Below are 27,825 nucleotides of genomic sequence, written 5' to 3' on the forward strand. Positions count from 1 at the left end.
TGTTGTTAAAGGATTTGCAGCGGTTGGTATCGCAAAGGGCGATCTGTCAACTTGGAAACACTACCTGCGCCATATTATCCGAATGTAGGCGGTCCATATTAATGCAGATTGACCCTAAACTAAATGATTTGGTCACCTCCGAGGCTGGTCCAGTTGCGGAGGGACTGTTGTTTGCAGGCCCATTTGGCAAGGAGCTCGCAAAATCCTGCACCACGTATTCCACTCTTGACAAGGCCCAAATGTCCCTCAAGAAAGTATTCCAGAGGGGCCTTTTTGTCAGAGTCAGCGCTATGGAGGACACATTCCTGGCCGAGGTTCATTCGCAGGCCCTCAACAGTCCTTTTACCCCCTGGGGAGAAGAGGTTGGTACGGGGATTCCTCAGAGTCCACATTCTACCCCACATATTCAGAGGGGGGCGTCTCTGATTTTGTAGATGTCCCGCCGTGGACAACAAGGACTGATTCAAGACTCTGGCTACACTGGTAAGAATTATCACCTTTTCAGAGTTGAGTTTGGGGGTCAGAGTGGGGTTGTTTCTGAACAGTTGGAAAGGGGTTATTGGTGATCTTTGGGTAATAGAGACCATTTGGGGTTTCAAACTGGAGGTTTATGATACTCCCACTCAGACAACAGATGTATTTTTCCCAAGTAGAGGAGTCTTTTATAGACTCAGATGTTCAATCCCTGCTAGACAAAGGGGCCGTATGTTTCTCCACGCCTCACCCTCAGGGCTTCATCAGTCCCATTTTCCTGGTAGGCAAAAAGGGCGGGGTCACTACCTGGAACCTCAAGGAATTCAATATTTGGATGTTGTACAGACATTTCAAAATGGAGGGAATTCACATGTTGAGGGATATTTTGTTGGAGTGCGATTAGATAGTCCATCTGAACCTCAAGGATGCCTACCTAGCCATTCCCATTTTCCCTTCTCACACATTGTCTGGAGTTCAAGGCTCTCCTGTTCGGGCTGTCATCAGCCCAGTGGCGCTTCATCAAACTGATGAGACTGGTAGTGGAGTCGCTCAGATCCTGGGGACTTCGGTTGATAATCTACCTGGACGATCTCCTATTGATGGATTGAGACCCTCAGACTCTCCTGAGTCACCTATCTTAGACCATTCATCTCCTACAAGAGTTGGGCTGCATAATTAATGCCCCGAAGTCACTCTTGGTTCCCTCACAGCTGATAGACTTTCTAGGCTTCCAGATAGACCCATTCCGATCCCTTTTGAATCTTCCATCCCAGAAGATTTGCAATATAAAGAGAGAATTGAGGTCTGCGTTTTCCAGCCAGAGTGTATCCTTGAGATTCATTGCCAGGATAGTGGGACTTTTGGCATTGTCCATCCAAGCCGTTTGGCATCGTCCATCCAAGCCATTTTCCCAGCTCCTCTTCACTCTTGTGCTCTTCAGAGGTTACAAATTCGACACTTGCAGAAGGGTCTAGCCTATTTGGAGCAGATCCCTCTAACAGAGGAGGTCAAGACGGAAATACTAGGGTGGTTAGAACACATGGAGGCCTGGAATGGCAGAGCCATCTTCAAGTCCTCTTCAGAGATAGTGATCAAATCGGACGCCAGCAGATGCGGCTGGGAAGTTAGATGTGGCTCTATTTCGACGGGGATCATTGTCTCAGCCACCTCCTATTCATTAAGGCTGAATATCTCCTGGGACCCAGAAACACCATAGTAGATTGGAATTCCCAGTATCTGAGGGACTACAGTGACTGGAGACTGGAACTTCTGGTATTTCGTCAGATACACAGGGAGTGGGGTCCGTGTGAAGTGGACCTCTTTGTGTCACATCTCAACAAACCAGTTACTGAAATTCTTCAGTTGGCGACAAGATGTGCAAGCTCTAGCTACAGATGCCTTTCTCCAGGATTGGGCTCAGTTTCGGTGGTATGCGGTTCCCTCATTCACGCTGATTCCCAGGGTTTTGTCTCACATCAGGCGAAGAAGGCGGAGATTATTTTCCTGAACCCCTTTTGGAGAGCCCAACCTTGTTTCCCGATAGCCCTGCTGTTAGCCTGAGCTCCTCCGGTTCTACTTCTTCCCCGGCTGAATCTTCTGCTGAACTCAGATGTTCTTCAGCACCCATTGATTCTCTCAGGTAAACTACGATTGATGGGCTGGATGGTTTCAGGGAGAGATGGAATACCCTAGGCATTTTGCAGCAAGCTGTTGGTTTCCTTAGACAGGATTGGGCAGCAGGCACCCATAAACTTAATGCCTCAGCTTGGAGGAGATGGAATCGTTGGTGTGATGTGCAGAGTCTTGATCCTGTGGGGAAGGACGTTTGCATGATTGTGAATTTCTTGTTTGAACTTGCAGCGTCGGGCCTAGCTTACAGGACTGTTAACAATTTTAGCTCTGCCATTTCTGCTGGTCATCTGCTGGTAGATGGTAAGCCAGTAGGAGAACATCTCTTACTTTGCAAAGTGATTAACGGGATTTGCTTGTCCATTCCTCCTCAACCCAAATATCCTTCATTTTGGGATGTTAATTTAATTTTGTGTTTTTTGGAAAAATGGCCTGCAAATAGACACCTCTCTCTAAAACAGTGGTCTTCAAACTTTTTTTGGCCAAGCCCCCCCAGATTTTTTTTTTGGGGGTTGGGCCCCCCCACCACTACAAGAGGAAAATTTCTGTATGCTGGTACTCTGCATCATCGACAGCTATCTCCACCTGCATATCCCAGGTAATATCTGGGTATATTTGGCAAATAATATTAAATATATGTCAAAGCCCAGCTCACCTGAGTTCTTGTTCAGTTCTGATGGAGGTTGAAGACAATCCGACCCCACCCTGAAACTGCTTGTTCCAGCACACTAGTTTTTAACACAGTGCACTAAGAACAGAAGCTCAAGGGTAGGGGGGAAGTGGATAAAATAAAAAAGAGAGACAACACCGTTCTTGCGTTTCCACTGTTGAAGTGCTGCACAAATCTGCGGCCCTTTCTGACTTCTGTAGAAACTGGTGCCTAATGAAACATAAACAAAGAACAGATAAGTGCAACCTATTCCTAAATGGGTTCCTGACTATCCCTTTATTTATTAGAAATTCTCTTCTAAAAGTACCTCTTGGATCCTGGTCTCGAGTTTCCAGGTTTGGAATGTGTTACTGCTCTGGGATGTGCTTTCTATTACTGTAAAGCTTCTAAAACATTAAACAAATACCGTTATCAGAATTACCAATATCAAACATTCATCTTAATATAACTAAAGCCTAAATTCCCAATAGCAGACTCACTTTTCCCATATCTCCAGAATCTTTTGGAAAACAAATACTGTACTTTTACATCAAAATACAGCATGTAATTTGTGCAAGTCCTTGATTTACTGTTTGCCTTGCTGTTAATGGTTTCCACTGTTCGATTCTTAAAAGTTCCATAAAAAAAAAACAATGTTTGTTTCACAAAGCTCCGCAAGGTATTCTTGCAACAAAGAGCCTGAATCACAATGTTCGTGGAAGGTATCTTGCTTCAAACCGTCCACACACGAATCCAGAAATTGTTGTCAAAGTTCCTTCAGGTAATAAAAAGTTTTGCACTTACTTGTTGCTGGCAAGAGATACTGATCAGTCTAACCTTGTCTTCTTTCTCTTTTGCAGGTTGTTTGTAGGAGAGAGGCTGAGGCAAGGAGGAACCGGAAACCAGAAGAAGGAAGAGCCAGCAGCTGCGCCCATTGAAGCCAATGAAAGTCTGTAGAGAGCAGGAGTGCCAGCGCCGAGGGATCTGTTCTCAGGTAAGCGGGAGGTAGACGAGCACAAGCACTGGGTGAGGCTCGGGGGCTGCCTTTTATAGACAGGGCTGGGTGTGGTTCGAAGAGCTGGGTGTGGTTTGAAGGGCTGGGTGTGGTCCTCACATGCTGCACATGTTCTTGAAAGGTGAGCAGAGCTGGGTGTGGTTTGAAGGGCTGGGTGTGGTCCTCACATGCTGCACATGTTCTTGAAAGGTGTGCAGAGTTTCAGTTATTATGCAAATAAGTTGAATTAACACATGGCCTAGGGAGGAGTGTTTTAAAGAAGCCTTGGTAAAAGTAAGGCCCAATGTGTAAACAAAACAGCACATTAAACAACATACACAGAAGCCTAAGGGGGGGGGGGAAGGTGAGATAACAAGAAAGGGTTTGAATAGTAAGTTTAAAAGGGAGCTATTACAGAACCCACTAGTGCAGTGAGAGGGGACATGCTCTTTGCTGTGCACAAACCCTAACAGTTGCCCCCCTCAAAGGCCCTCCTACAGGACGGGGTTTTCCTGGGTTTTTTAAATAAAACCGTCTAATCAGCTGTGGGGCATGTACATATGATGCTGGTTCCCATGAATTCTCAGATTCATCATATCCTTTCCATTCTACTAAATAAAACAGACGTCCACTAATTCTTTTTTAGTCTTTTATGTTTTTCACTTTATATTCTAGATTTCCCTTAATTGGTATGGGTGGAGGTGGTGGTTCAGGTCGGGTTTTTGGGTTGTACGGCTTAAGCAAGGACACATGGAATGTAGTATGTACTGGATATTCTTTTGGTAAATCTAATTTTACTGTTACCGGGTTTACTATGGCAGTTATACTAAAGGGTCCAATGAAACGTGGTTGCAGCTTTCGGGATCCCTCTATGTTTAGGTTCTTTGTGGAGAGCCATACCTTGTCACCAATTTTATACATTGGGGCCTCAGATCTGTGTTTGTCTGCTTGTCTTTTCATGCTTTCCTTGTACTTTAATAAATGTTTCCTGGCTTTGTCTTGTATGTCACCTAACCTCGTTAGTCTATCCGTTACTGTAGGCAACAGGGACTCTTCTAACAAAATGGGTATAGCTCTTGGATGATACCCCTGCAAGAAATAGAATGGTGAGCAAAGTAGAGCTGAATGCTCAGTATTATTATAAACAAACTCCGCTACAGGGAGAGCTTCCAACCATTCACTAGAATAATCAGCCAATAAACAACGTAGCGTTTGAAGTAAGGTTTGGTTCAGTCGTTCAGTCTGTCCATCTGTCTCTGGGTGGAAAGCAGTGGATAATGCCACATCTATTTTCAGTTTTTCACATAATTTTTTCCAAAATCTAGAGTTGAACTGGCTCCCTCGATCTGACACCACTTTGCTTGGCAAACCATGTAAACGCACAATTTCCCTTATAAAAATATCGGCAAATTCTGCCGCCGTGGGTAATTTCCGTAATGGTACAAAATGTGCCATTTTAGATAAAAAATCCACTATAACCAACACTGTTGTGAAGGATTTTACAGGTGGTAAGCCTACAATAAAGTCTACGCTCACAGTGTGCCAAGGTTGCTTGGGTGTTGGCATTGGTATTAACAAGCCGTCAGGGGCCTTATGAGAAGATTTATGTCTTGCACAAATTGGACAGGTAGTGACAAATTGCTTAATGTCCTTTCTTATAGTGTCCCACCAAAAGTGTTTTTGCACATTTTCCAGGGTTTTTACCCAACCAGGATGACCTGCCAACGGTGAGGTGTGATGCCAAATTATCACCTGTGTTTGTAATTCAGAGGTGGGCACTAACAGCATGTTGTCGTGATACAATAAACCTCGTTGTATTGTGTTATGGGAATCCTTTAACCAATCCTGAGGTGCTATTTGCATGTGTGCATTATATAGATCTGTGATGAAATCCTTCTGTTGTACTGGTGCCAAAAACTTTTGGGGAGGAATAATGGGTTCTCCTATTTTATCTTGTTTCATGTCTGAGGTATGTCCGTATCTAGATAACACATCAGATTGAATTTGTTGTGCACCTGGTCTATAGGTTATAACAAAGTCAAATGTGCTAAAAAAATTTAACCAGCGCATCTGACGTGGTGTTAGTGCTTTAAGTGATCCAAAAAACTGTAGGTTCTTATGGTCAGAAAAGATTGTAACTGGGTACTTGGCTCCCATTAAATGATGCCTCCATTCTGAAAAGGCTACTTTGATAGCTAGTAGTTCCCTTTCAGCCACAGTGTAATTTTGTTCAGCTGGTAATAACTTTTTGGAATAGAAGGCTATAGGATGTAACTGGCCATCTACTATATCTCGTTGAGAGAGAACTCCTCCTAAAGCTACTTGTGAAGCATCCGCTTCAAGAAAAAAGGGCAAGTCAGGATCAGCATGTTTCAGAATTGGGGCTGAAGTGAACTTTTGTTTTAGGAGTTGAAAGGCGTGTGCCGCCTCATCAGTCCAAAGAAATCGTTGCCCTTTCCGCAACAAGGTAGTTATTGGGGCCGCAATGTCTGCAAAATGTGCAATAAACCTCCTATAAAAATTGGCGAAACCCAGAAATTTCTGAATATCTTTTACAGAGGATGGTTCTGGCCAATCAGCAATAGCACTGATTTTCTTTACATCCATAGTTATTCCTTGAGGTGACAGGCAGTATCCTAAAAAGTCCACCTTGCTGACATTAAAAGTACACTTTTCTAACTTAGCAAAAAGATGATTTTCTTTTAACTTTGATAATACTGCACGAACATGTTGGGTATGTTCTTCTGAGTTCTTAGTGTAAATGAGGATGTCGTCTATGTATACTATGACACAAACGTCCAGGAATTCGTGTAGGACCTCATTTATAAAGAACTGAAAGGCCGCAGGGGCATTACATAACCCAAAGGGCATTACTGTGTACTCAAATAAACCAAACTTTGTCTTGAAAGCTGTCTTCCACTCATCCCCTTCTTTTACTCGGACCAGGTGGTAAGCTCCCCGCAGATCTAGTTTAGTGTATACAGTAGAATGTCTTAATTGATCCAACAACACAGGTATTAGAGGAAGAGGATATTTATTCTTTATTGTAGCCTTATTTAGTCCTCTATAATCGATACACGCGCGCAGGGATTTATCCGGCTTCGGGATAAAAAAGAGTGGAGATGATACCGGAGATGTGGAATGACGGATGAACCCAGACTGTAGTAGGTCATCTAGGTAGGTTCTTAAGTATTTGGTTTCTTCGTCAGTCAAAGCATATACTCTGTTATTAGGTAAAGGGGCCCCTGGGATAAGATCTATACGGCAGTCATAAGACCGATGTGGGGGCAGCACACTAGCCTTTACTGGATCAAAGACATCTTTAAAGTCAGAATATTCAGGAGGGAGACTTGGTTCATCTTGTGTAACACTAGCACAGTGTAATATTGTGCTCTGTTCTGTACCTGCTTCTTGATAGCAATTGGTTCTACAGAAAGAGGAATCCAAAGTAACAGTTCTGTTCACCCAGTCAATTTTTGGGTTATGAGTTGTTAACCAGGGTACCCCGAGAATCAAACCAAAATTAGGAGTATCTATCAGATCAAAGCTAATCACCTCTGTGTGCCCGTTCTGACAGACCATAACAAGTGGACTTGTTTGTTTTGTGATTAATCCAGAGGTCAATTCTGACCCATCCACTGCACATACTGCTTCTGGACAAGGCTTTAGGCACATAGGAAGTCCTAAGTTTTCAACTAACTTATTATCCACAAAATTTCCTGTCGCGCCTGAGTCCAGTAGGACAGGGAGAGAATGCCTCACTTGGGTAGTAACAATTAAAACGACCTGAATTATGAAATGTCTAGGTATGTGCGGTACCATGAAGGCTGCAGCATTAGAGGTTTGATTAAAATGTTTTCTCGAACAAGTAACCTCTCCCCTTGTCGAGCTTAATCGTTTCCCGATTCAGTTGAGGAGGTGGAGGAAACAGCACCCTTTTGTGGAGTTTTAGGCTTTACTGGACATTCTCTGGCAAAGTGACCTGCCCTGCCACAATATAAACATAATTGAAGTTTTCTCCTTCTTTCTTTTTCCTCTGATGTGAGTGGACCTCTGAGTGTCCCTATTTGCATAGGCTCAGGTTCAGGGAGTTTATTATCTGTGTCTTTCTTCTCGTGTTTAATAAAAGTTAACCGTGATTCCAGTTTGTATTTATCTCCCTTTCTTTCTCCTAGTCTATGTTCTAATTTCACAACTAAATCTACAAAGTCCGAATAGTCTTCTGGCAAATCAACGATATGAGCCAGCGCGTCTTTTAACTCGTCTCTCAAACCTTTATAAAAAAGGGAGACACGCTTTCCTTCTGGCCACTGTGTCTCGGTGAGTAAACGATTAAAACTAGTGAGATAGGTCAATAAATCCTTGTTACCTTGTTTAAGATTTAAAAGCTCATTATCACTTGCCTGCATGAAAGTGTGTTTTGCAAAAAGGCTGGTCATGGTACGTTTAAATTGATTCCAATTATGGAGGATGGGATCATCTCTATCCACGAAAGGAATTGACCAATTGGCTGCTGTGCCACCCAAATAAGACAAGACGAATGCCACTTTCGTAGCATCAGTAGGGAACTGTTGTGGCTTACAAACGAAGTGTAATTGACATTGATGGATAAAAACATGGAATTTGTTACTATCTCCATGAAAACGTTCAGGTGCTGCTAAGGGCACAGCATTAGGAACATTAACAGTAACCTCAACTGGGGGAGGCAAAGTTGTATGTTTTGATGGCGCCCCTGTCTCTGAGGTGGTTTTAAACAAAGGCGTAAAAGCTGTGTTCCACTGAGATCCCCTAAATTTATACCTGCTTAAATCCTGTTTTAAAGAGGTATTCTCCATCTTTAATCTCTCTATTTCCTCTTGCATATGTTGTAAGATGCCAGACACTGATTCATTATGAGCCAAGTCCTCATTTAGGGCCTGCGCCATATCCGTGACGTCAATGCCCTCTATTTCTTCCCCGGTATTCATCGTCCACCAGAACTGAAATTTTTTAAGGCTTGTGCTTCTGTCAAAGCCCAGCTCACCTGAGTTCTTGTTCAGTTCTGATGGAGGTTGAAGACAATCCGACCCCACCCTGAAACTGCTTGTTCCAGCACACTAGTTTTTAACACAGTGCACTAAGAACAGAAGCTCAAGGGTAGGGGGGAAGTGGATAAAATAAAAAAGAGAGACAACACCGTTCTTGCGTTTCCACTGTTGAAGTGCTGCACAAATCTGCGGCCCTTTCTGACTTCTGTAGAAACTGGTGCCTAATGAAACATAAACAAAGAACAGATAAGTGCAACCTATTCCTAAATGGGTTCCTGACTATCCCTTTATTTATTAGAAATTCTCTTCTAAAAGTACCTCTTGGATCCTGGTCTCGAGTTTCCAGGTTTGGAATGTGTTACTGCTCTGGGATGTGCTTTCTATTACTGTAAAGCTTCTAAAACATTAAACAAATACCGTTATCAGAATTACCAATATCAAACATTCATCTTAATATAACTAAAGCCTAAATTCCCAATAGCAGACTCACTTTTCCCATATCTCCAGAATCTTTTGGAAAACAAATACTGTACTTTTACATCAAAATACAGCATGTAATTTGTGCAAGTCCTTGATTTACTGTTTGCCTTGCTGTTAATGGTTTCCACTGTTCGATTCTTAAAAGTTCCATAAAAAAAAAACAATGTTTGTTTCACAAAGCTCCGCAAGGTATTCTTGCAACAAAGAGCCTGAATCACAATGTTCGTGGAAGGTATCTTGCTTCAAACCGTCCACACACGAATCCAGAAATTGTTGTCAAAGTTCCTTCAGGTAATAAAAAGTTTTGCACTTACTTGTTGCTGGCAAGAGATACTGATCAGTCTAACCTTGTCTTCTTTCTCTTTTGCAGGTTGTTTGTAGGAGAGAGGCTGAGGCAAGGAGGAACCGGAAACCAGAAGAAGGAAGAGCCAGCAGCTGCGCCCATTGAAGCCAATGAAAGTCTGTAAAGAGCAGGAGTGCCAGCGCCGAGGGATCTGTTCTCAGGTAAGCGGGAGGTAGACGAGCACAAGCACTGGGTGAGGCTCGGGGGCTGCCTTTTATAGACAGGGCTGGGTGTGGTTCGAAGAGCTGGGTGTGGTTTGAAGGGCTGGGTGTGGTCCTCACATGCTGCACATGTTCTTGAAAGGTGAGCAGAGCTGGGTGTGGTTTGAAGGGCTGGGTGTGGTCCTCACATGCTGCACAGGTTCTTGAAAGGTGTGCAGAGTTTCAGTTATTATGCAAATAAGTTGAATTAACACATGGCCTAGGGAGGAGTGTTTTAAAGAAGCCTTGGTAAAAGTAAGGCCCAATGTGTAAACAAAACAGCACATTAAACAACATACACAGAAGCCTAAGGGGGGGCGGGGGAAGGTGAGATAACAAGAAAGGGTTTGAATAGTAAGTTTAAAAGGGAGCTATTACAGAACCCACTAGTGCAGTGAGAGGGGACATGCTCTTTGCTGTGCACAAACCCTAACAATATAAGAGTGTTTAGCAGACTGAAGATTTGTGAGTGCCTGTGGTTAGATGACAGAGACTTATTACAGAGTTCAAATCAGGTTTACAAAATAACTTTGCCCACAAATTTACACTGTGACTTTATTTTCTACAGAAAACATGTAATTTAATTTGATATAGATAAAAACACTTTCAAAACTAATGTGACAATTGTGCCTGTTTATCTCCACAGAGACAGTAAATCTGTGGCTCTATCCTTGCTACTGCCATCCTCAGGCTGTGTTCCACTTCTAGTCTTGAACTATACTTTGTTTTCAATACCGCAAGAGCTGAGAACCCAGTCTTGCATACACACGATGAGCTGAAAGGCAGGAGAGGTTTGACAGCAATTTCTGTCAAAGCTGAGTGTTCTGTAGGCATTTTCAGCCAAAACTCCCCCAATGACAGTTTGCTGAGTTGCATCTGCAGTGTACAGTCACTCTGGAGCTCAATTAGTTCTTTCTGCAGATGAATAGGGAGATGGGTCCCCACCTCCGCCATAAATGGCTGAAAGACCCAATCATTCATGTGGTCATTGTTCTCCGGAAAATACTTTTGTAAACTGTCCCTGAGAGATGTCAGGTGATTTTTTCTTTTTTTAAATTAACTCAGCAACTCTTGAAATGTCATATTTGGTGTCTTCAAGAGAAGCTGCTAGACGTGGGAATGGCTCAAAGAGACCAGCTTCAATTATTCTTCTCCATAACTACAGTCCAAGAATGATCAGGTAGAAGCAGCAAAAGGCAGTCTTTAACTCCCCTTCACCACTTCCCAATCTCATATGCGGATGCAAAAAAAAAAGCCCAAGGCACTACCAGTATTTTGGTGCCTCTGTGAACTTTGTGTTAATGCTTCAGAAAATATTGGTTTGGAATTAATTTAACGTAGCATTTTAAGAAATGTGTGCTTTTGCAATGTCTGTATCACCTCTGACAATAGATTTTTTCATTTAATTTTTCAGCATTCCACGGCCAGTGCAGTCTGGACTTTGAGTGAGTTGCAGCTGGAAGGCCCCATGCCATGTAAGACACAGCCAGAACTGCTATCTTAAGATGGCTCTCAGAGTACTGCATAACAAGGATTACCTGAATGGGCTATGCTGGCTAACAGGTCCTGCTGTAGCCTGGGTGTGCCGCGGGTTTCAGAGCAATCACCCGACCTGAAGAGAGGGCTGATCAGTGCACTGAGCGCCCTAAACCTCTCTTCACTGTTTCATCCCATATTATTTTCTCCATTCTTTCATGTCTTAGTGCTTGGTGACCACAGGAGGGTCAGAGTCTCTTGGCAAAAATTAAAAATTGGGCCGGGACATTGAAAGAAAAGGTTGGAAAATGCACCGTTTTGCTTGTTTCAAACACACATGCAGAGACAATGCATCATACATGTGTAAATCAGTGTAGAGAAAATGTTACATAAGGCAAAGGGGACTACAGAGTGTAGGATTCACATGCCATCCATACTGGTAGGCACTTTTGAAAAGTGCTTGGTTTGGAGTAGCATCACCTCATGATTCAGAACCTAACACAGTGGTTTACTTTAATAAAAATAATTTATTTCCACAAGACAAAACTCTTTTTAAGCAACCTCAAGATAATGAAAGACTGGGAGGATACATAACTTTATAACCTGTAGCATGTAGTTTGCATGCAGTTCTTTGATGGCAGTTCCTAACTCACTGGGCTAGAATACGATTGTATCTTATGAACTGCACAGTAACAGAAGAATCTCTGTGTCAAAAGCAGTAACCCAGTGAGCTATGCACATAAAATATTGTTATTTGATGTGCATAGTGCACGTTCTTTGCAGGAGGCATGTTAACCCTCTGTGCTACCTTAGATGAGTTAAAACTGCTGCTAGACCAAACTCCCTTCTCTTTCCACCAGGTACATTAATCACCGGAGTTAACTTAACACTTTTATTGTTGCTCAAAAAAGTGCTGAAGATACAAGGAATCTTGCAGTGCTTCTAAAACTACTGCACTGCTACAAAACCCTTACACGCTGCTCAATCAAAACAACTTTAAAACTGTCAAGGGATAGTTTCCACATATAAAATGTGTCCCAAATTGACATTACTGGAAATTTAGGAAGCGAACATTCTTTTCTACCTACCTGCTAAACACGCAGGACTCCTGGGCCCCAAATGCAAACCAGCCACCCTAACAAAACTGCCTCCTCCACAACCCTTCTAGCCTCCCGGGAAACACCCGATGTGTGGCTTACATGCAATTAATTTGTATCTTCTCTATCTCCGAACCAGCGAGGCAGTGAAAGGCAGAAGCTACAGCGTTGGCAGGAGCCAAGAGGCCAAGGCAGCAACCACGAGGGGAAAGGCAGTAAGCAGGAAAGAAAAGGCAGCAGTGGAGAAGAGCCACTAAAAGCAAAGTAGTGACCATTCTGTAACTTTATGAAGGTAGAATTTGCAGCATTTCTCTCTCCTGCCGTGCCATTCTCGCTGTCATTGGTGCAACCTCACAGCCAATAATGCTGGCTCATGATTGGAAGCTATGACAGTGCAACCAATCAGAGAGCTCCATTGGAGACGAGGGAGAAAGGAAACGAACGTATTTTCGACGTTCGAAAGTACACAATGAAAGGTGAGGTTTTCTTATGAGGTGAGCGCCCCCCCCCCCCAGGGATGATGCCACGCCCCCCCTGGGGGGCGCGCCCCACAGTTTGAAGACCATTGCTCTAAAACAAATCTCAGCAAAGTTCACAATGTTATTATGTCTGACCTTATGTAAATGGGTTTCAGACGTTCGGGTCTTCCGAGTTTACTTTTTGTAAATTCTGTCATAAACCAATTGTCAATGTAGCATTTGTGGTGGTGATGCAGCTTTAAAAAAGCATAATCCGAGCCTCCGGTCCTGATGTAGAATAAAAAAAATTCTAGTTTACGCCTCAAGAATTTTCAATTCTATTAAAGACACGGGGCGAAGAATATCCCTCCAGTTCTATTTGTGTAATAATTCACATTTTATGGAATGTAAGTTCTATGTTCTTATATATTTATTATGGATTTCCCACCGTAGTTGCATTGTTGTTTTAATACAGTCTAGAATCTGGATATTATGATTCTCCTTTTGGGATATTGCGACCATTTTTTACCATTTCAGGGAATGACCAGAAGACTGGTTGAGTTCAGTTTGGTGATTGTACTCCAGAAGACGAGGAGACAAAGTCCCGTTGACTGTGAGCTTCTTTGATTCAAGATGTTTGCTTCTCCATCCATATGCAGACTCCTGGTGGGCTGGTGGATCTCTGGAGCCATGAGATTTGTACTTTTCATTGATCATCTTTGGGATCAGTTTTGAACTTTATTGAGTTTACTTTGATCACAAGGTTTTAGAATTTAGGAGACTTTACAAAGAAAGAGGACAATATTTTCAGGCAGATTATATTTATACAGTGATACTGTATTGTGAGTGGGCCACGTGACGGTGTCTTTAACATGTTCATGGGTAATGTAGTTTTGTTTTTCTGAACTTTGATTGGCTGCTAAAAATTTCAGTAAAAGAAAGAGAAAGCATAATCATTGCCTCCCTGTCTATAGAACTGAAAATTCTTGTCTTCCAAGATAGAATTTTTTTTATTCTTGCAATGTCAATAGAGCTGAGATCCAAACCAATGAGGATACAGGATGCCATCAGGAACCGTGACTCAGCTGCGCACCTCATGCTATGCATACTTGGCTGTGCTGCAAACTCTTCAGAGCAGGGTTCTCTCACCTCAGAGACAATGCACAGCCAGCATGTGTCAGGAATTCATCAGTCAGCGCGTGAAGACTTTGGCAGTCGGCACGTGTGGATAATACAGCACATGTTTTGCAATCGGCACATGAAGAGAATTGAGCACTTGTCGTGCTGTCAGTTTCTCATAACAGCACTGTTGATTTCTTGTGACAGTGTTGACCCTCCTGCCTCAGTAACATCTAATGAAGCGTGCGCTGCACCACCAGTGGTAAGACAGGTGTGCATGTATTGGAAAACAAGACCACACCACGAGTAGTTTACATGCCATACTTGTATTTCTATGAAACTTAAATTTCGGCAACTGTAACCATTTTTCACAGCGAGGCATCTTCTTAATAGAGGCCCTTATAAATCCTCTGATGAAGTGTCCAGACGCTCTTTGTAAAGCTGCTCCCCTTCACAAAAACGCTGGTTACTTCTGCCCGTAGCCAATTTGGAAAAGAAGGTCAGCTCCCAAATGAAGATAATGAAGTACAATTTTATTATAAGTATCTTCTTTAGGAAAAAAAACATCCCAGCCACCTCTGTAGTCCACCATCCAAGTGACCCTTTTTCAGGCTGCACATAGTAGGTTTTCTTACATCACAACCTTCTACAGAAGCATAGACGATTCCATAAAAATTAAAACAATACCACACAACTGTAACCACATCTTCGCTGCATTACATTGACAAAATGAATGCCTTTTCTAAGTTATTTTGCTACCTCTGTCGATAATTCTTGGTTTAATTAAAGCGACACAAGATGTTAATATGTGGTAAACTGATTCGGCTGCAATCTCTCAAAACCTGCACGTCCTTTCTTCTCTATTCATTCTTGACCATGCGCCTGTAATCTACAAAAAAGATAATGTTTTTAAGTGGAATATCATGAATGTTCACTGACCAATTGGAATCAAGAATATAGGGAGTAAGTTACGTAAGAGCAACTTAAGAAGCAGACATCAGGAAAACTGGGGCAGGGGATTGCAGAAACAGGGGGCAAATTGGATAGGGAGTTTCCCCGGTTGACAATAGAATGTCACTTTCCAGACAACAAGATATTTAATCTAAAATCCTAGCAATAGGAGGTTCTAGAGTAGCTTATAAGAAGATCAGAATATCCAACCTACATGGCCTATACTACTATATCCTACAACAGAAATGCAATACCCCATGCCTGAATAGGTGAGCTGCAGTCACCCCAAACTACTTCTAATATATGAGAGACCGTGTTGACACTACCCGGTCAGCTAAAGCACCTACACAGGATAGGGGACGATCTTAAACCTCAAGCATGTATGAGGCAATATGTTCCTAAGCAGCACCCAATCACAAAATCAGTAAATGGAATAAATCATCTGGAGTTGAAAGTAAAATACAAATAATAAACAATTATTAAATAAATTCAAGGTGCAAAACAGAAGGCTAACATAATAGTTAAAATGCATATCATGTCAATATAAGGAAATTAGTTTAAGACTAGGTCAAACGCAGCAACACGACTTAAAGTCATGGCAAAAACAGTTCAAACCATGAGACAGGCAAACAAGGGTTCAGTCTCCAAAGTCAGGGAGTCAGAAGTCTGGCTCACTTCCAGATTTCACAGCGTATATAAGCAAATTCACCTCACAGGTCATTGGTAATCACAAAGTCAGCAGCAGGTGATCAAATGTAGTAACACAATTGGCAGTCACAATGCCACCATTCTAAGAGGATCCCAAACTGCATAATAATGTGCCCTATTGTGAACTAATGCCTTGAGATGTGACAATACAAAATCTTTACAAAACAGTCATACAAGTGAATGGCTACTGGCAGGAAAAGCCTTGAATGTTGCAAACGCGCCTGTGTTTTTTTCTTTAAGAACAGTATGCCAATACAGAGCATTAAAGTGCAGATTTTCGTTATGTGCAGTAAGCAGAAGAATTAAGGCACATTAATTATGAGGCTGCATTAGAAAAGAAATTGGAGTTGAGGCTCGGTCCGGGTCTAATTGTGTCAAGCACAGGAAAAGGCAGGTCTGTTAGTGCAGTATTGCTGTTTCAGTGCAGATATGTTGCATGTATTTCATTAAATCAAATCCAGCTCTAACATCGCAGTCCCTGTGTAAACGCCTGTCTCTAATTTCTTTACTTCAGGCTACATGTTAGGTCCCTTGTCGCCTGCAATGAAGAAAAGACGCAGCTGCTTATTACAATGTAGTTCTGATGTCACAGTGGCTGTTGCCAGAGACTGCATCATGGGGGAAAGGCAGGTCACAGAGCATAATTAAGGCTGCACGTTAAAGAACAAAACAAAATGTGGCTTTTCTGTCTTCTGCTCTGTCATGATGAGTAGTGAGAAGCATAAAGGAGATATTTAAGGCAACATGTTTTGGGAAATATAGGAAAGATAGAATCTCTGCATTTTTCCACACATTCTGAGCTACAGCATCTTTATTTCCGCTAGAGATTCTAATTATATTAATCACGTTTGTAAACATCCTATCTCTATCATATCAAACAGCATCACACCAATGATTTTAGAAATTTGTGGTAAGAGTTATGGTGCAACCACGTAGTGCAAGGAATAAAGTACCTCCTGTCATAGATGATAAGGAGGCTGCAAGTCATCCCAGAGTTCCATGACCATAAAGAAACTCAGCCTTCTTTCTCTTTCCTCTAGATGGTATTGTGCAATATCGTTCTAATGTATGGCAGGGAGTAATTTATCTCATCTATAAATTGCTGAACCTAGGACTTCATTATCAGGTCCCCTGATACAAGGTGTGGCTTGCGCAGCCAACATGGCAGACATGTTTAAGGACAGCTCTGCCAAACACCCTGATTACCTGGTGTTTATCCTACCAGAGGCCCACCTTTGCGAACTGTAAACCACCCTCCCCATCTTCCCCATGTAGGCCGCTGCCCTACAAGATAAATCTGTTGCCACATGAGACTCGGAAACAGCACTGGTGCCCGCTTCTGCGGTGAGTCGGGCCCTGACTCGCAGCCCCTAGGAACAGGGACACTGAGCCGAGGCCTTGCACTGTGGTTTAGGAGCAACGGAAGACCAGGAGGTGGATGTCTGCGACAGATGACTAGCTGGGGGCTCCTACGGCAAAGCACTGTGGCGAGCTGGGGGTGAGACGTGCCTGCGTGCCACAGAGGGTTCGAACGGCGAATGTGGTGACACCAGAGGAGCAGACAATGCCCTAAGTCCTAAACACAGCCGGGGAGTGGCGGATCCCTCGAGCCTCGCTAGGATTATTCGGGAGTGGCCAGGGAACGCATGCATGATTTAGCATTGCTGACCCTTGGCTCAGGCTGAGGCTATCCCCCTACGGTTTATGCCTGGCCACTGCAGACCTGCTGCCACGTGTGTGTGGCTGTACACCACTCCTGTTCCCGACCTGAGCCGGCTAGGGGATTGTGCTCAGGGGTAGGCTGTGGATGTAAATGGACACCCTTGGAGTTTGGCATGTAAGGGCACTTCCCAAAAATGATGCGCTGACTCTCGGAGCACTAAATATTACTACATAACACTGGATCTCACCTGAGTCATAGCCCACGCTTTATGTACGCCAGCCTCGGCACCGATGTGCCTGCGCTTCAGAAACACGCACATGCCTGAATTGCTTCTGACTGCTTCGGCCTACCCCTTCTAATGAATGTGATATAGTCCCTCGCTTTGATAAACTGGCTGAAATAGACATCGGAGCCTATTGCATTATATGCTAACGGGGCTGCTCGTGCCACTGCGCCTAAGGAATTTACAAGGCGCAAGTAAGCGGGCGCTCTCCTCTGTACCAGTGGTAACAACAGCTGCATTGGGACTGTAGCAACCACACGTAGCTCCACCAGAGCAAACCATTTCACAGCTTATGCCATGTGGTACAACACTGTCACCGATTTACCTTCTGTGAAGGACAAACACTAGTGCACTACTGGTGCTCTGGGGCTGCTTGTGCTACCAAACCTTTTACCCTGCCTGGAATTGGCAAGCAGGCCCTAGCCAGGGTTGCTTAGCTACATTCAAATGGACTGCTGAATCATGTTGCGATGGGACACCCACGCACAGGTCCTTAAAGCCTGTTACTGACCATGAAAGAATGCCGAATAACAGTGACCCCTCTGATAGTCCCACCCCCCCACTGTCGCTTAGCAACAAACTTGACGCTGTTCTTGCAGTGGTAGATAAAATTGGCTCTGCGTTGGAGTCCATGGACATCCCTGGAAAGTAAAGTAGATGCAGTAACAACAGATCTAGTGCTACTGCTCGCAGATCACCGCAAACTGGCAGATAGGTTGCACCTCGCCGAGCTGACCATTGCTGAACTACAGCTGAAAACTCGCAAACTTGATTCTTCGATGCGTCTAATGGCGGATTGTGTAGAGGTCCTGGAACACCGCATGGAGGCTGCTGCAATAATATACGCATAGTGTGCCAGAAGGAATGGAGGGTCCAGATGCAGTCACATATGTGGAACAATGGCTGCGACGACTGCTTCCTACAGACACTCTATTACAGTTCTTTATGGCGGAGCAAGCTCACCGTGCGCCGGCGCGCCACCCCCTCTGGGCTATGGCCCCAGGCCTGTTGTTCTGCCTACTGTACTATAAAGACAGAGATGCTGTTCTACGTGAAACGCAAAGGTTACAGGAGATCTCAGTACACAACACCAAAACAATGTTTTCCCTGACTACACTGCCATGGTACAGAGGAGACGCAGCTCAATTCTTATGGTCAAATGCAGGCTCCACGAACTCAACATAAGATTCACCCTCCTCTTTCTGGCAAGACTGAGGATGGCAGCAGAGAGGAAGACGTTCTTCTTCAACTCCCCAGAAGATACATGGGATTGGCTGGAGGCATCAGGGCATTCGAAAATGGATCATTGGACATGGACGAGCACCGAGACTCAGGGTGAAACAGCTCCGTGATGGTGAGACAGATGATCATGACCACAGTGCTCTCATCGGTTAAAAGCTGCGCCCGACTTGGGACAGGTCATAAGAGAAAGACAACAGGCCATACAAAAGACTGCAGCGTTAAGTGAGAATGGCTGGGGCTCAGACCTGGATGACGAGACGTGCAAGTGAATGAGGGAGGATGGTTCCTAGACCACTTGTCATTCTGGAGTGGAATCGATAGTGATTCCCGAGGTCAAGCCACAAACATCTGAGGACATTATCTGATACTTATATCGCTGAAACACTATTGTCTGTCATTGCTCCTGTGAACTCTGACACACCAGTTGCGGTATCCACATCTGTAATGAATAACTCATTTATTCTACATCTCTTGCTGAGGGCACAATGTAAATGATATGTTTCTTATATAACAGGGACATAGGGTGATGACGCAGAAAAAGAAGGATTAACATATATTCATATATCATGTAACCAAAACCGCATAATGTAGTGTGATTTTAGTAAAGAAAATAATGTACGAGGGAAATTGTGCCCTCGGAGTAGTTCGCCATTATTAAAAATGAGCTTAATTAATCATGAAGAATTGAAAAATGTAGTAATCCGTCTTAATTGCAAATGTGTTTTATGATTTTCTTGTTGAAACTGTTTTAATGCTTAGCTTAAATTTAGTAGAGGCTTTGGCCTAGTCGCCTGGCCTCAAATTTAACTGCGTGGTTTTCACTTTTATTAACAAAAAGGCCTTATTCTGTATTTTTCCAGTAGAAGATGACTAATACACTTATCTCCAAGGTTTCGTGCTAGGCCGGTTTCATCCCCTTTGATACAAGGTCAGTTTCTGCAGGTGCGGACAATAAAAGCACTGATACCGAAATAATTGGCAAACTTTGTTGCAACTTGTGTTCCAAGGCTCCAAGGACAATGTATGCATAAATGAGTACTAGGAGAAAGACACTATTCATTGGTCACCCTATGAACCCTCCAATGGAAGACCCTGCAGAATTTGGAATGTTTCTTACTTAAACCCACTGGACAAAGAGAAGTCAGCCATTTTCCTTGATGCCATTCTGAAGCCAAATGCCAGACGCCATCTTAGACGACATCTTGATGCCCTTTTCTCTATTCCAGAGAAAGAGACTTTAAGAATTCTCACCCTAGAGACTTTAATTTTAATTTGCCCCGTCTTGCCCATGCAGTAACTTTGCCCCATTTTCCTTTCTGCTGCAAGGAAACTTGCCCTTAACTCTGCCCCCTTTTGGAAGCTGCCCCATGCTGATCAAACCGGTACCTGAAGGACGAAGACTTTCTTGAATGCTGATTGTATTTGGTAATTATGAAAGGATAATTGTATTATGCATTGTGTTTTTCCTTTTAGGTACCAACTGCTATTTTGATAGGGCCCAAACTAGAAGTTTTCCAAATTTGTATTGACTAAATTCGTTTTGCATGAAGCCCCACATGCCAATGCTAATTAGAGGTTAGTCGAGGTATTCACTTGACGCACCATGTTGAATTGAAATCTTGTTATGCTGACCGATGTATGCAATTAGTCAAATTCAATTACTCATATTAGTGATTTGCATTGCCGTAACCAAGTGTATTATAATTCAGATTTTGCGTAGATTGCGTTTCTTCCGCCGTTATGGACAGCTAGTAATGTTCGTATACATATATCATTTGATTTTGAGACTCATATATATTGTTTTAGCATTGTTAATATAGGGAAATAAATTCATTAACTTTTAATAAACTGGTGTGGTTATTCATGACTGAAAGGTCATGTTGCGTCGAAATACCAACTGTTATTTGATTCCTAATGGGTTATTTTGATCTAGTAATAGAGTATTGGGTATTGATTACAATAGTAATTGATTGTTGATTTAAGTGATCCGACTATTCTAGGATGAGGAGAGCCCAAGTCGGCTAAAAGGTTCACCGACCTCCAACGTGTCCAGGTACAGGTAATTTATAAGGGCTGGACGCGTTATCAGTAGATGGTAGCAGAGATTGATGGTTTCCCCTTTGGGACCCCATCCGAACAATAGACGGATTCGAGTTAGAATTTTCTTTAATAAAACAAGTTGGAGAGATGATGATGCCCTAAATCCCCAATGACTTTCCTGGAATCTCGGAGCTTGCGAATGGAGGAAATGGAGGTGTGAGAATGTTTCGGCGTTTCTAGTAACGGTATGAGAAAAGTTTGGGTTTTTGTGCTTGCACAGGTTACTGCCGCAGATTAATTGAGAAGTTTGTGAGGATTTTAGGAGGTTACGAACTCCAATTAAAAGATTTTAGAGGAGTGTTACTCCAAAGTGTGAGAGTAGGGAAGTCGTCGAACTTCACATGTGTGTAGCGCTTTGTGCAGGAAAATTGCCCCCGTGGTTGTTGATGTTGAGACGGGCGAGAGACTCCGGAGTATGTTGAAAAGTGTGTGAGACACTTGATTGATGTTGTAATCTGTTCGGTTTAATAGGTTCATCGGGCGTGGTCAACGAGCCAGTATGAATATTGAGGAATAAAAGAACATTTTCGAGTTTGAGATTCGACGAATTCTAAGGTGCACTAGAATAGTTCATTGATCAGTTGAGAGTGAAAATTGCGGGTCAAATTTTGCTTGCGAAAGTGGGAAACCGAGAAAGATGGAATAACTGCCGAGGCTAGTGAAAAATCCCTAAGGTTTCTGAAGTGATTGTATTACCCTTCCTGTAGTAAACCGACAGATTTGTTTTCTTTTTTTTTTGGTTAGTGCTCGCGATATATTGCGGAAATTAGTTTTGAGTGAAGTTGAATGAAAGAGGACAAGCCGCAGGACTTTGTCAGCCGCAGTGTGTGAGTGTGACGTCACTAGGAGCCGCGCTGGGATAGGTTGGTTGGTGAGAAGGGTCGCGCACGGATTGGACGCAGTCCGTGATGCGCAATTGGTGGGGAAAGGCAAGCGAAGAGTATTCCGGGAATTAAAGTCACTTATTTATTACATATTTTAGAAAAATAAAAGACGGAAAGATGAAATTTTTCAAAGCATTTAAGAGTGCCTTGAGGGGAGATGTATATATTAAAGCAAATGTAGGAGAAGAAACACCGCCTGAGGGTACACCAGCTTACATCGTGATTGAAGAAAAGGGTGTTGCACCATGTCTTTGGCTAAAGCAATGGTGCAAATTAACAGAAAAGCACAGAAGTGTAGCGTTCCCTATCCATGGGTCGTTTAATCTAAGGGTTTTGGAGAATTTAAGACTGGCGCTATACGACATGAAAGTACCTCCAAGACCAGCACAGTTTGAGGCATTAGAAATTTAGGAGCTAATAGCTAGAAACCAACAACAAAAGAAATTTGAGACAAGAATAAGAAAAGTAGAAAAAACACTAGCGGATGCTAGATGGGATAGCACACAAAAGGTTTGGAGATCAGACGTACTGCAGGGAATCAAATTGTTTCCAGCAATTACTGATGAAGCAGAGACGGGAGGAAGGAAAGCTACCTATAAAACAAACAGGAGTCAGTCCAGAGATAGAGAAAACAATAGAAATTCGAAAAGATCAGACGAGTTAGATGATGAGGAGTTCATTATACAATTGCTAAATGATCGCCTGCCACCATATGTGGAAAGTGAAAAAGGCTCAAGCATTAGTACTGCCCATCCAGAACCAATACAAGGTAATGTGACACCGAATTTGAGAATATCACAGATGCAGAGCAGTTCCGATATGCCCTTTGCACCACAAATACCACAAATTCAGAGGATATATCCTGACGTGCCTAAATTGAATCCTGTCGATAATTATCAGCCGCAGGTTCAAAGGTGCTGCTGTGATGAGCATAATCTGGGAATGACTTCTGATTTAATGGCGCAGGGAGGACAGAATTATCAAAGACCGACATTGATTCAAGCCGAATCAACACAAATTTTGATGCCCCAAAAGCAGGTACAAGAAGTGCCGAGGTACATTTGAGTAACAGAGAGTCAGTTAGGTATGCCAGCAATGATGAACCATAAAGTGGGGATTAACATGCCACAGAATTCGGGGAACAGACAGAATCCAGATGCAATATCTCTGCCTATCACTGTAGGTCCACCAGTACCATTGTATATACAAGCAAACCCAAACGTATGCGATCAAGGGTTAATGACACAAAATGAGACAGGGAGAAGATGCATAGAAAACACTCCAGAAACGACTCCGGTAGGAACACTGCCAAATGGATCTGGGTCTTTGTCGGAATTTAGCCCAATTCCAATTTGTGCTCCGTCAACTGTGGTAAGGTCACATCCACCACTAATAGTACCGCTAACTTCAAAAACTGAAGTGTTACAGCAACCATCAGTAGCAGTTGATGTAAGTGCTACACTGATGGGACTGAACGCACAACAGCTAACACAATGGTTCAACAGTCTGAACTCCCCACAGAGTACATCCAGCAGGAAGGGAGAAGAATACCTGAATAAAATAAGATTGGGCATGGAAGCAGATGAACTAGTAGAGGGAACAATGGGTCTGAATAGGTTAGAATCATACACAGAAGAAGAGCTGAGATACATGTGCCCTAGGATTACAAGAGAAGTAAGCAGCATACATAAAAAGTTACAAGAAATTGCAGACAGAAACGAGATCGATATAGGTAAGACTAAACACTTTAGCAGGAGTTACAGGCTAGACTTTGAGACAAAAGACTTTGAACACATGAGATCTGCAAGGATGAAAACACACCTTAAGGAGATACTGCTGAGCGCGCAGATCTGGAGATATTTACACAAGTGGGAAAGTAGATGGGTTAAGAAAAAGGACAAAAAGAAAGAAAGTACCCCAGATCGGAATGAAAAGGCACAACAGAATGACGACCTGATAACCATGTTGCCAATGAGAGAAACAGCAGGGGGAAAACTTGTACATGTACCGTGGCACAGGTGCGATATTCAATCCTTTATGGATGATTTCCCTAAATTAAGAGAGAAGCCGATTGAATGGTATCAACAAACAGATAGATTTGTGAAACTCGCAAAATGTCTTTGGGAAGACCTGAACACCTTATTCAAAATTGTGGTTCCGGCAGATTTGTGGGAAGATTGTAAGAGGGCTGTAGGTTGGCCGACAAGTGAACCAGAAAGAGATAGGGACACAGGTGCACCATCCTCTACGGTAATGAGTTTATACCATAAGGTGATTGAGCACTTGAAAACAAAGGTTGCGTCGAAAAATGTGGATTGGCAGATGATTGACAGAACAGCACAAGAGGTTAAAGAGTCAATACATGCATACTATGAGAGATTGTTGAAAGCGTTTAAAAAGTACAGTGGCACGGAAACGATTGAGGCAAAGGACATGCTCCATTTTGTGTTCAGATTTGTGGAAGGGTTGAGACCCGAGATCAGTCAGATGATTAAAATGCATTTGATTTGTTGGCAGTCAAAATCAATCGACGATCAGTCAGATGATTAAAATGCATTTGATTTGTTGGCAGTCAAAATCAATCGAGGAAGTGTTGAACTATGCAAAATACTGCAGTGATGAGATTGAGACAAAGCAGAAAAGATTGAAAGAAAAAGTGATGGTGATGCAGCTTAGAGCAGCTCAGACAGGTTTGCAAGGTTTACAAGGTTTTCAACAATAGTTGCCGCAGCAGCAACAGCAGGGAAATGCTATGTTTTAGCCACAAATGAGAGGCAGAGGCCGAGGAGGTTTTGTGAATAATGGTCCTGATTTAAATACTGTTATGATTCCAAATGGTATACAGGCAACGAAGAAGGTGATGCCATGTCACACGTGCAGAATCGTCGGGCATTGGAAACGGGAGTGCCCAATGATGGTGCAGGAAGGTGTAGGTCAGCAAAACAATGATGTCAATGCATTTCAGAATATGAGAGGACCGAGATTGAGAGGTCCAAATCCAAATTTTCAAAATAATATAAATCCGATGCAGGGTTTACAACCCATACAACCGCAGCAGGTGCAAATGCCCCATGCACAAATGGCACAGTTGCAGGCAATGCAACAGCAGTTTCCTATGGTACCTAATCAGCAAATGCAAATACCCTTAGCACCAATGAATCAGCAACAAGTAATGCTTCCTCAACAAGTCGCGGGTCAAGGGATGAACCAAAATGACACAGTACACCAATTCCCGTTACACAGAGAGAATTGAATAAACGATGCGTGGCAGAGTGAAAGTTCAGATGAGGAGGGAAATTGTATGCTTGCAGCATCCTTGGAAGTTGATCAAAAGGGTCTGTATGTGGAAGGAAGAGTTATGGGTCACCGTGTTTCGTTCTTGGTTGACACCGGAGCTACACGCTGTACAGTTAGAAGCATCGAAGTACCAAATTTGCCACTTTCAGGGAAAACAGTTCAAGTAGTGGGAGTAGCAAATAGGTACCTGACAAACCCAATCACAGATCCAGTGCAAGTCAGAATTGGTAACTATCAAGGGTCACATAAATTTGTGGTGTGTGACTCAAGTCCGATATCATTATTAGGGAGAGACTTATTGTGTAAATTGGGATGCTCGATTATGTGTTCAAATAATGGAATTAAAATTCAGACAAACAGCGATGTGGAAGAAGAGGACAGTTTAGGAGGGGACGAAGTGGAAACTGTTGATGAAGAGTATCCCCTGATTACTCTTTATCCAATGCTCACTGAAGCAGATATTCCTGCTGAGTTACAGGAAACAGTTGGAAAAGAAATGTGGGATATGACAGGGAAAGAAGTAGGATTGGTCAAAGGAGTAGAACCAGTGAAAGTGACTGTAAAACCCAATGTGAATTTTCCCCAGACCCCACAATACCATATGCCACAAGACACCCTCATGAAAGTCGCCCAACTCATTGATGAGTTTGTAAAACAGGGAGTACTAAAAGAAGTGTTAAGTAGTCCATGTAATTCACCAATAATGGGACTAATAAAACCAAGTGGAAAGGTCCGGATTGTTCAGGATTTGAGGAAAATAAATGACATAATACTCAAATGTTGTCCCGTGATACCAAATCCAGCTGTGATAATGTTTCAGGTTCCCTGTGATGCTGAGTGGTTCTCAGTCATCGACTTGTCACAGGCATTCTTTTCTGTGCCTCTTCATGAGAACAGCCAATTTCTCTTTTGTTTCAAATTTTTGGACAGGGTCTACAGTTGGTGTCGAATTCCTCAAGGGTTTTCGGAGTCACCATCAATTTTTAATCAGATTCTAAAGAAAGATTTGGAATCATTGGAATTACCATTTGAATCAACCTTGGTACAGTATATTGACGATTTGCTGATCGCGTCCAAGACAGAAAATGACTGTACAGCTGACACCATTGCCCTATTGAACCATTTGGTTAAGGAACGGACACAAAGTGTCCCCTTCAAAATTACAGTTCTGCCAGAAGAAAGTGAAATATTTGGGTCACCAAATAGAGAAAGGGTCGAGAAGAATTATGAAAGAGAGAATAACAAGCGTACTTCAAATGAGTCCACCGAAGACGAGAAGAGAGGTGAGAAAGGTTTTGGGAATGGTGAGCTACTGTCGCCAATGGATTCCCAATTTCTTAACTCTAGCCAAACCTTTGCTGAAACTGACCCACAAAGATGCGCTGGATGAAATAGTGCTGAAAAGAGATGAGATGGATGCTTTTATTGAATTAAAGGAATGCATGTGCAGGGCTCCAGCTTTAGGTATGCCTAATTACACAAAGCCTTTTACATTGTTTTGTCGTGAACGTGATGCATGTTCCTTGTCTGTCTTGACTCAAGCCCATGGAGGCATAAACAGACCAGTAGCATATTTTTCACCTACTTTGGATCCGGTCGCAGCAGCACTGCCAGGGTGCTTGCGTGCCGTAGCAGCAGTTGGTATCAGCCTAAATCAGAGTGAAGGAATAGTGATGGGACATCCTTTAACAGTCATGGTCCCTCACTCAGTCGAGATACTTTTGACACGTTCCCGAACACAGCACATGACCGGTGCTAGGCTTACAAGGTACGAGACAATAATTTTGGGTTCACCTAATGTGCAGCTGAAAAGGTGCACTACGTTGAATCCAGCAACCTTGTTTCCCAATGAAAATGTTGAAATTGAGAACGCTGAAGACATCGAGCACGACTGCCTTCAGGTGACTGAATTTTGTGCAAAACCAAGACCTGATATCAAAGACACCCGATTGGAAGAAAACAATCAAGTTATTTTTGTTGATGGTTCATGTTTAAGAGATGCACTAGGAATATTGAAAGCAGGATATGCTGTATGTACAATAACAGGTGTTCTGGAAGCATCTTGGCTTCAAGGAGTTTACTCTGCACAAATAACGGAACTGGTAGCACTTACTAGAGCTTGCCAACTTTCCGCATTAATGAAAGTCACCATTTACACTGACAGTCAGTACGGATTTGGAATAGTACATGACTTTGGGCAGTTGTGGTCACAAAGAGGCTTCATGACCTCTTCAGGATCACCAGTGAAAAATGGTGAAAGAATGAGAGAATTGTTACATGCCATCCAGTTACCAGGAGAAGTAGCAGTGGTAAAATGCAGTGCACACTCAAAATCACAAGACTATGTTTCTTTGGGAAATGGGTATGCAGATCAAGTCGCAAGGTTTTGCGCATTGAACTGTATATTGCTCAGAGACAAAAGGAACTTGATAAATGAGCCAGAACTTGAAGCAAGTGAAGCTTTTGCTCTAAAGGTTGTAGATACAATCGATGAATTGAAATCCTTACAGAACGATGTTAGTGAAGATGAGAAACTCTCATGGAGCAAATTACAATGTGTAAAGAAACCAGATGATTTGTGGGTTTCAAGTGAAGGGAGATTGGTTCTGCCAAACAGTCTTTTGACACAGTTGGCCAGATTGTACCATGGACAAGCCCATCTTGGAAGGGATGCCATGGTTAGACTATTCAAAATTGATTGGTTTAATCCCAAATTCCGTCAAGTTGCTGAAGCAGTTTGCCATCGTTGCG

This window comes from Pleurodeles waltl, chromosome 1_1, assembly GCF_031143425.1.
Source record: "Pleurodeles waltl isolate 20211129_DDA chromosome 1_1, aPleWal1.hap1.20221129, whole genome shotgun sequence".
Classification (NCBI taxonomy): Eukaryota; Metazoa; Chordata; class Amphibia; order Caudata; family Salamandridae; genus Pleurodeles; species Pleurodeles waltl.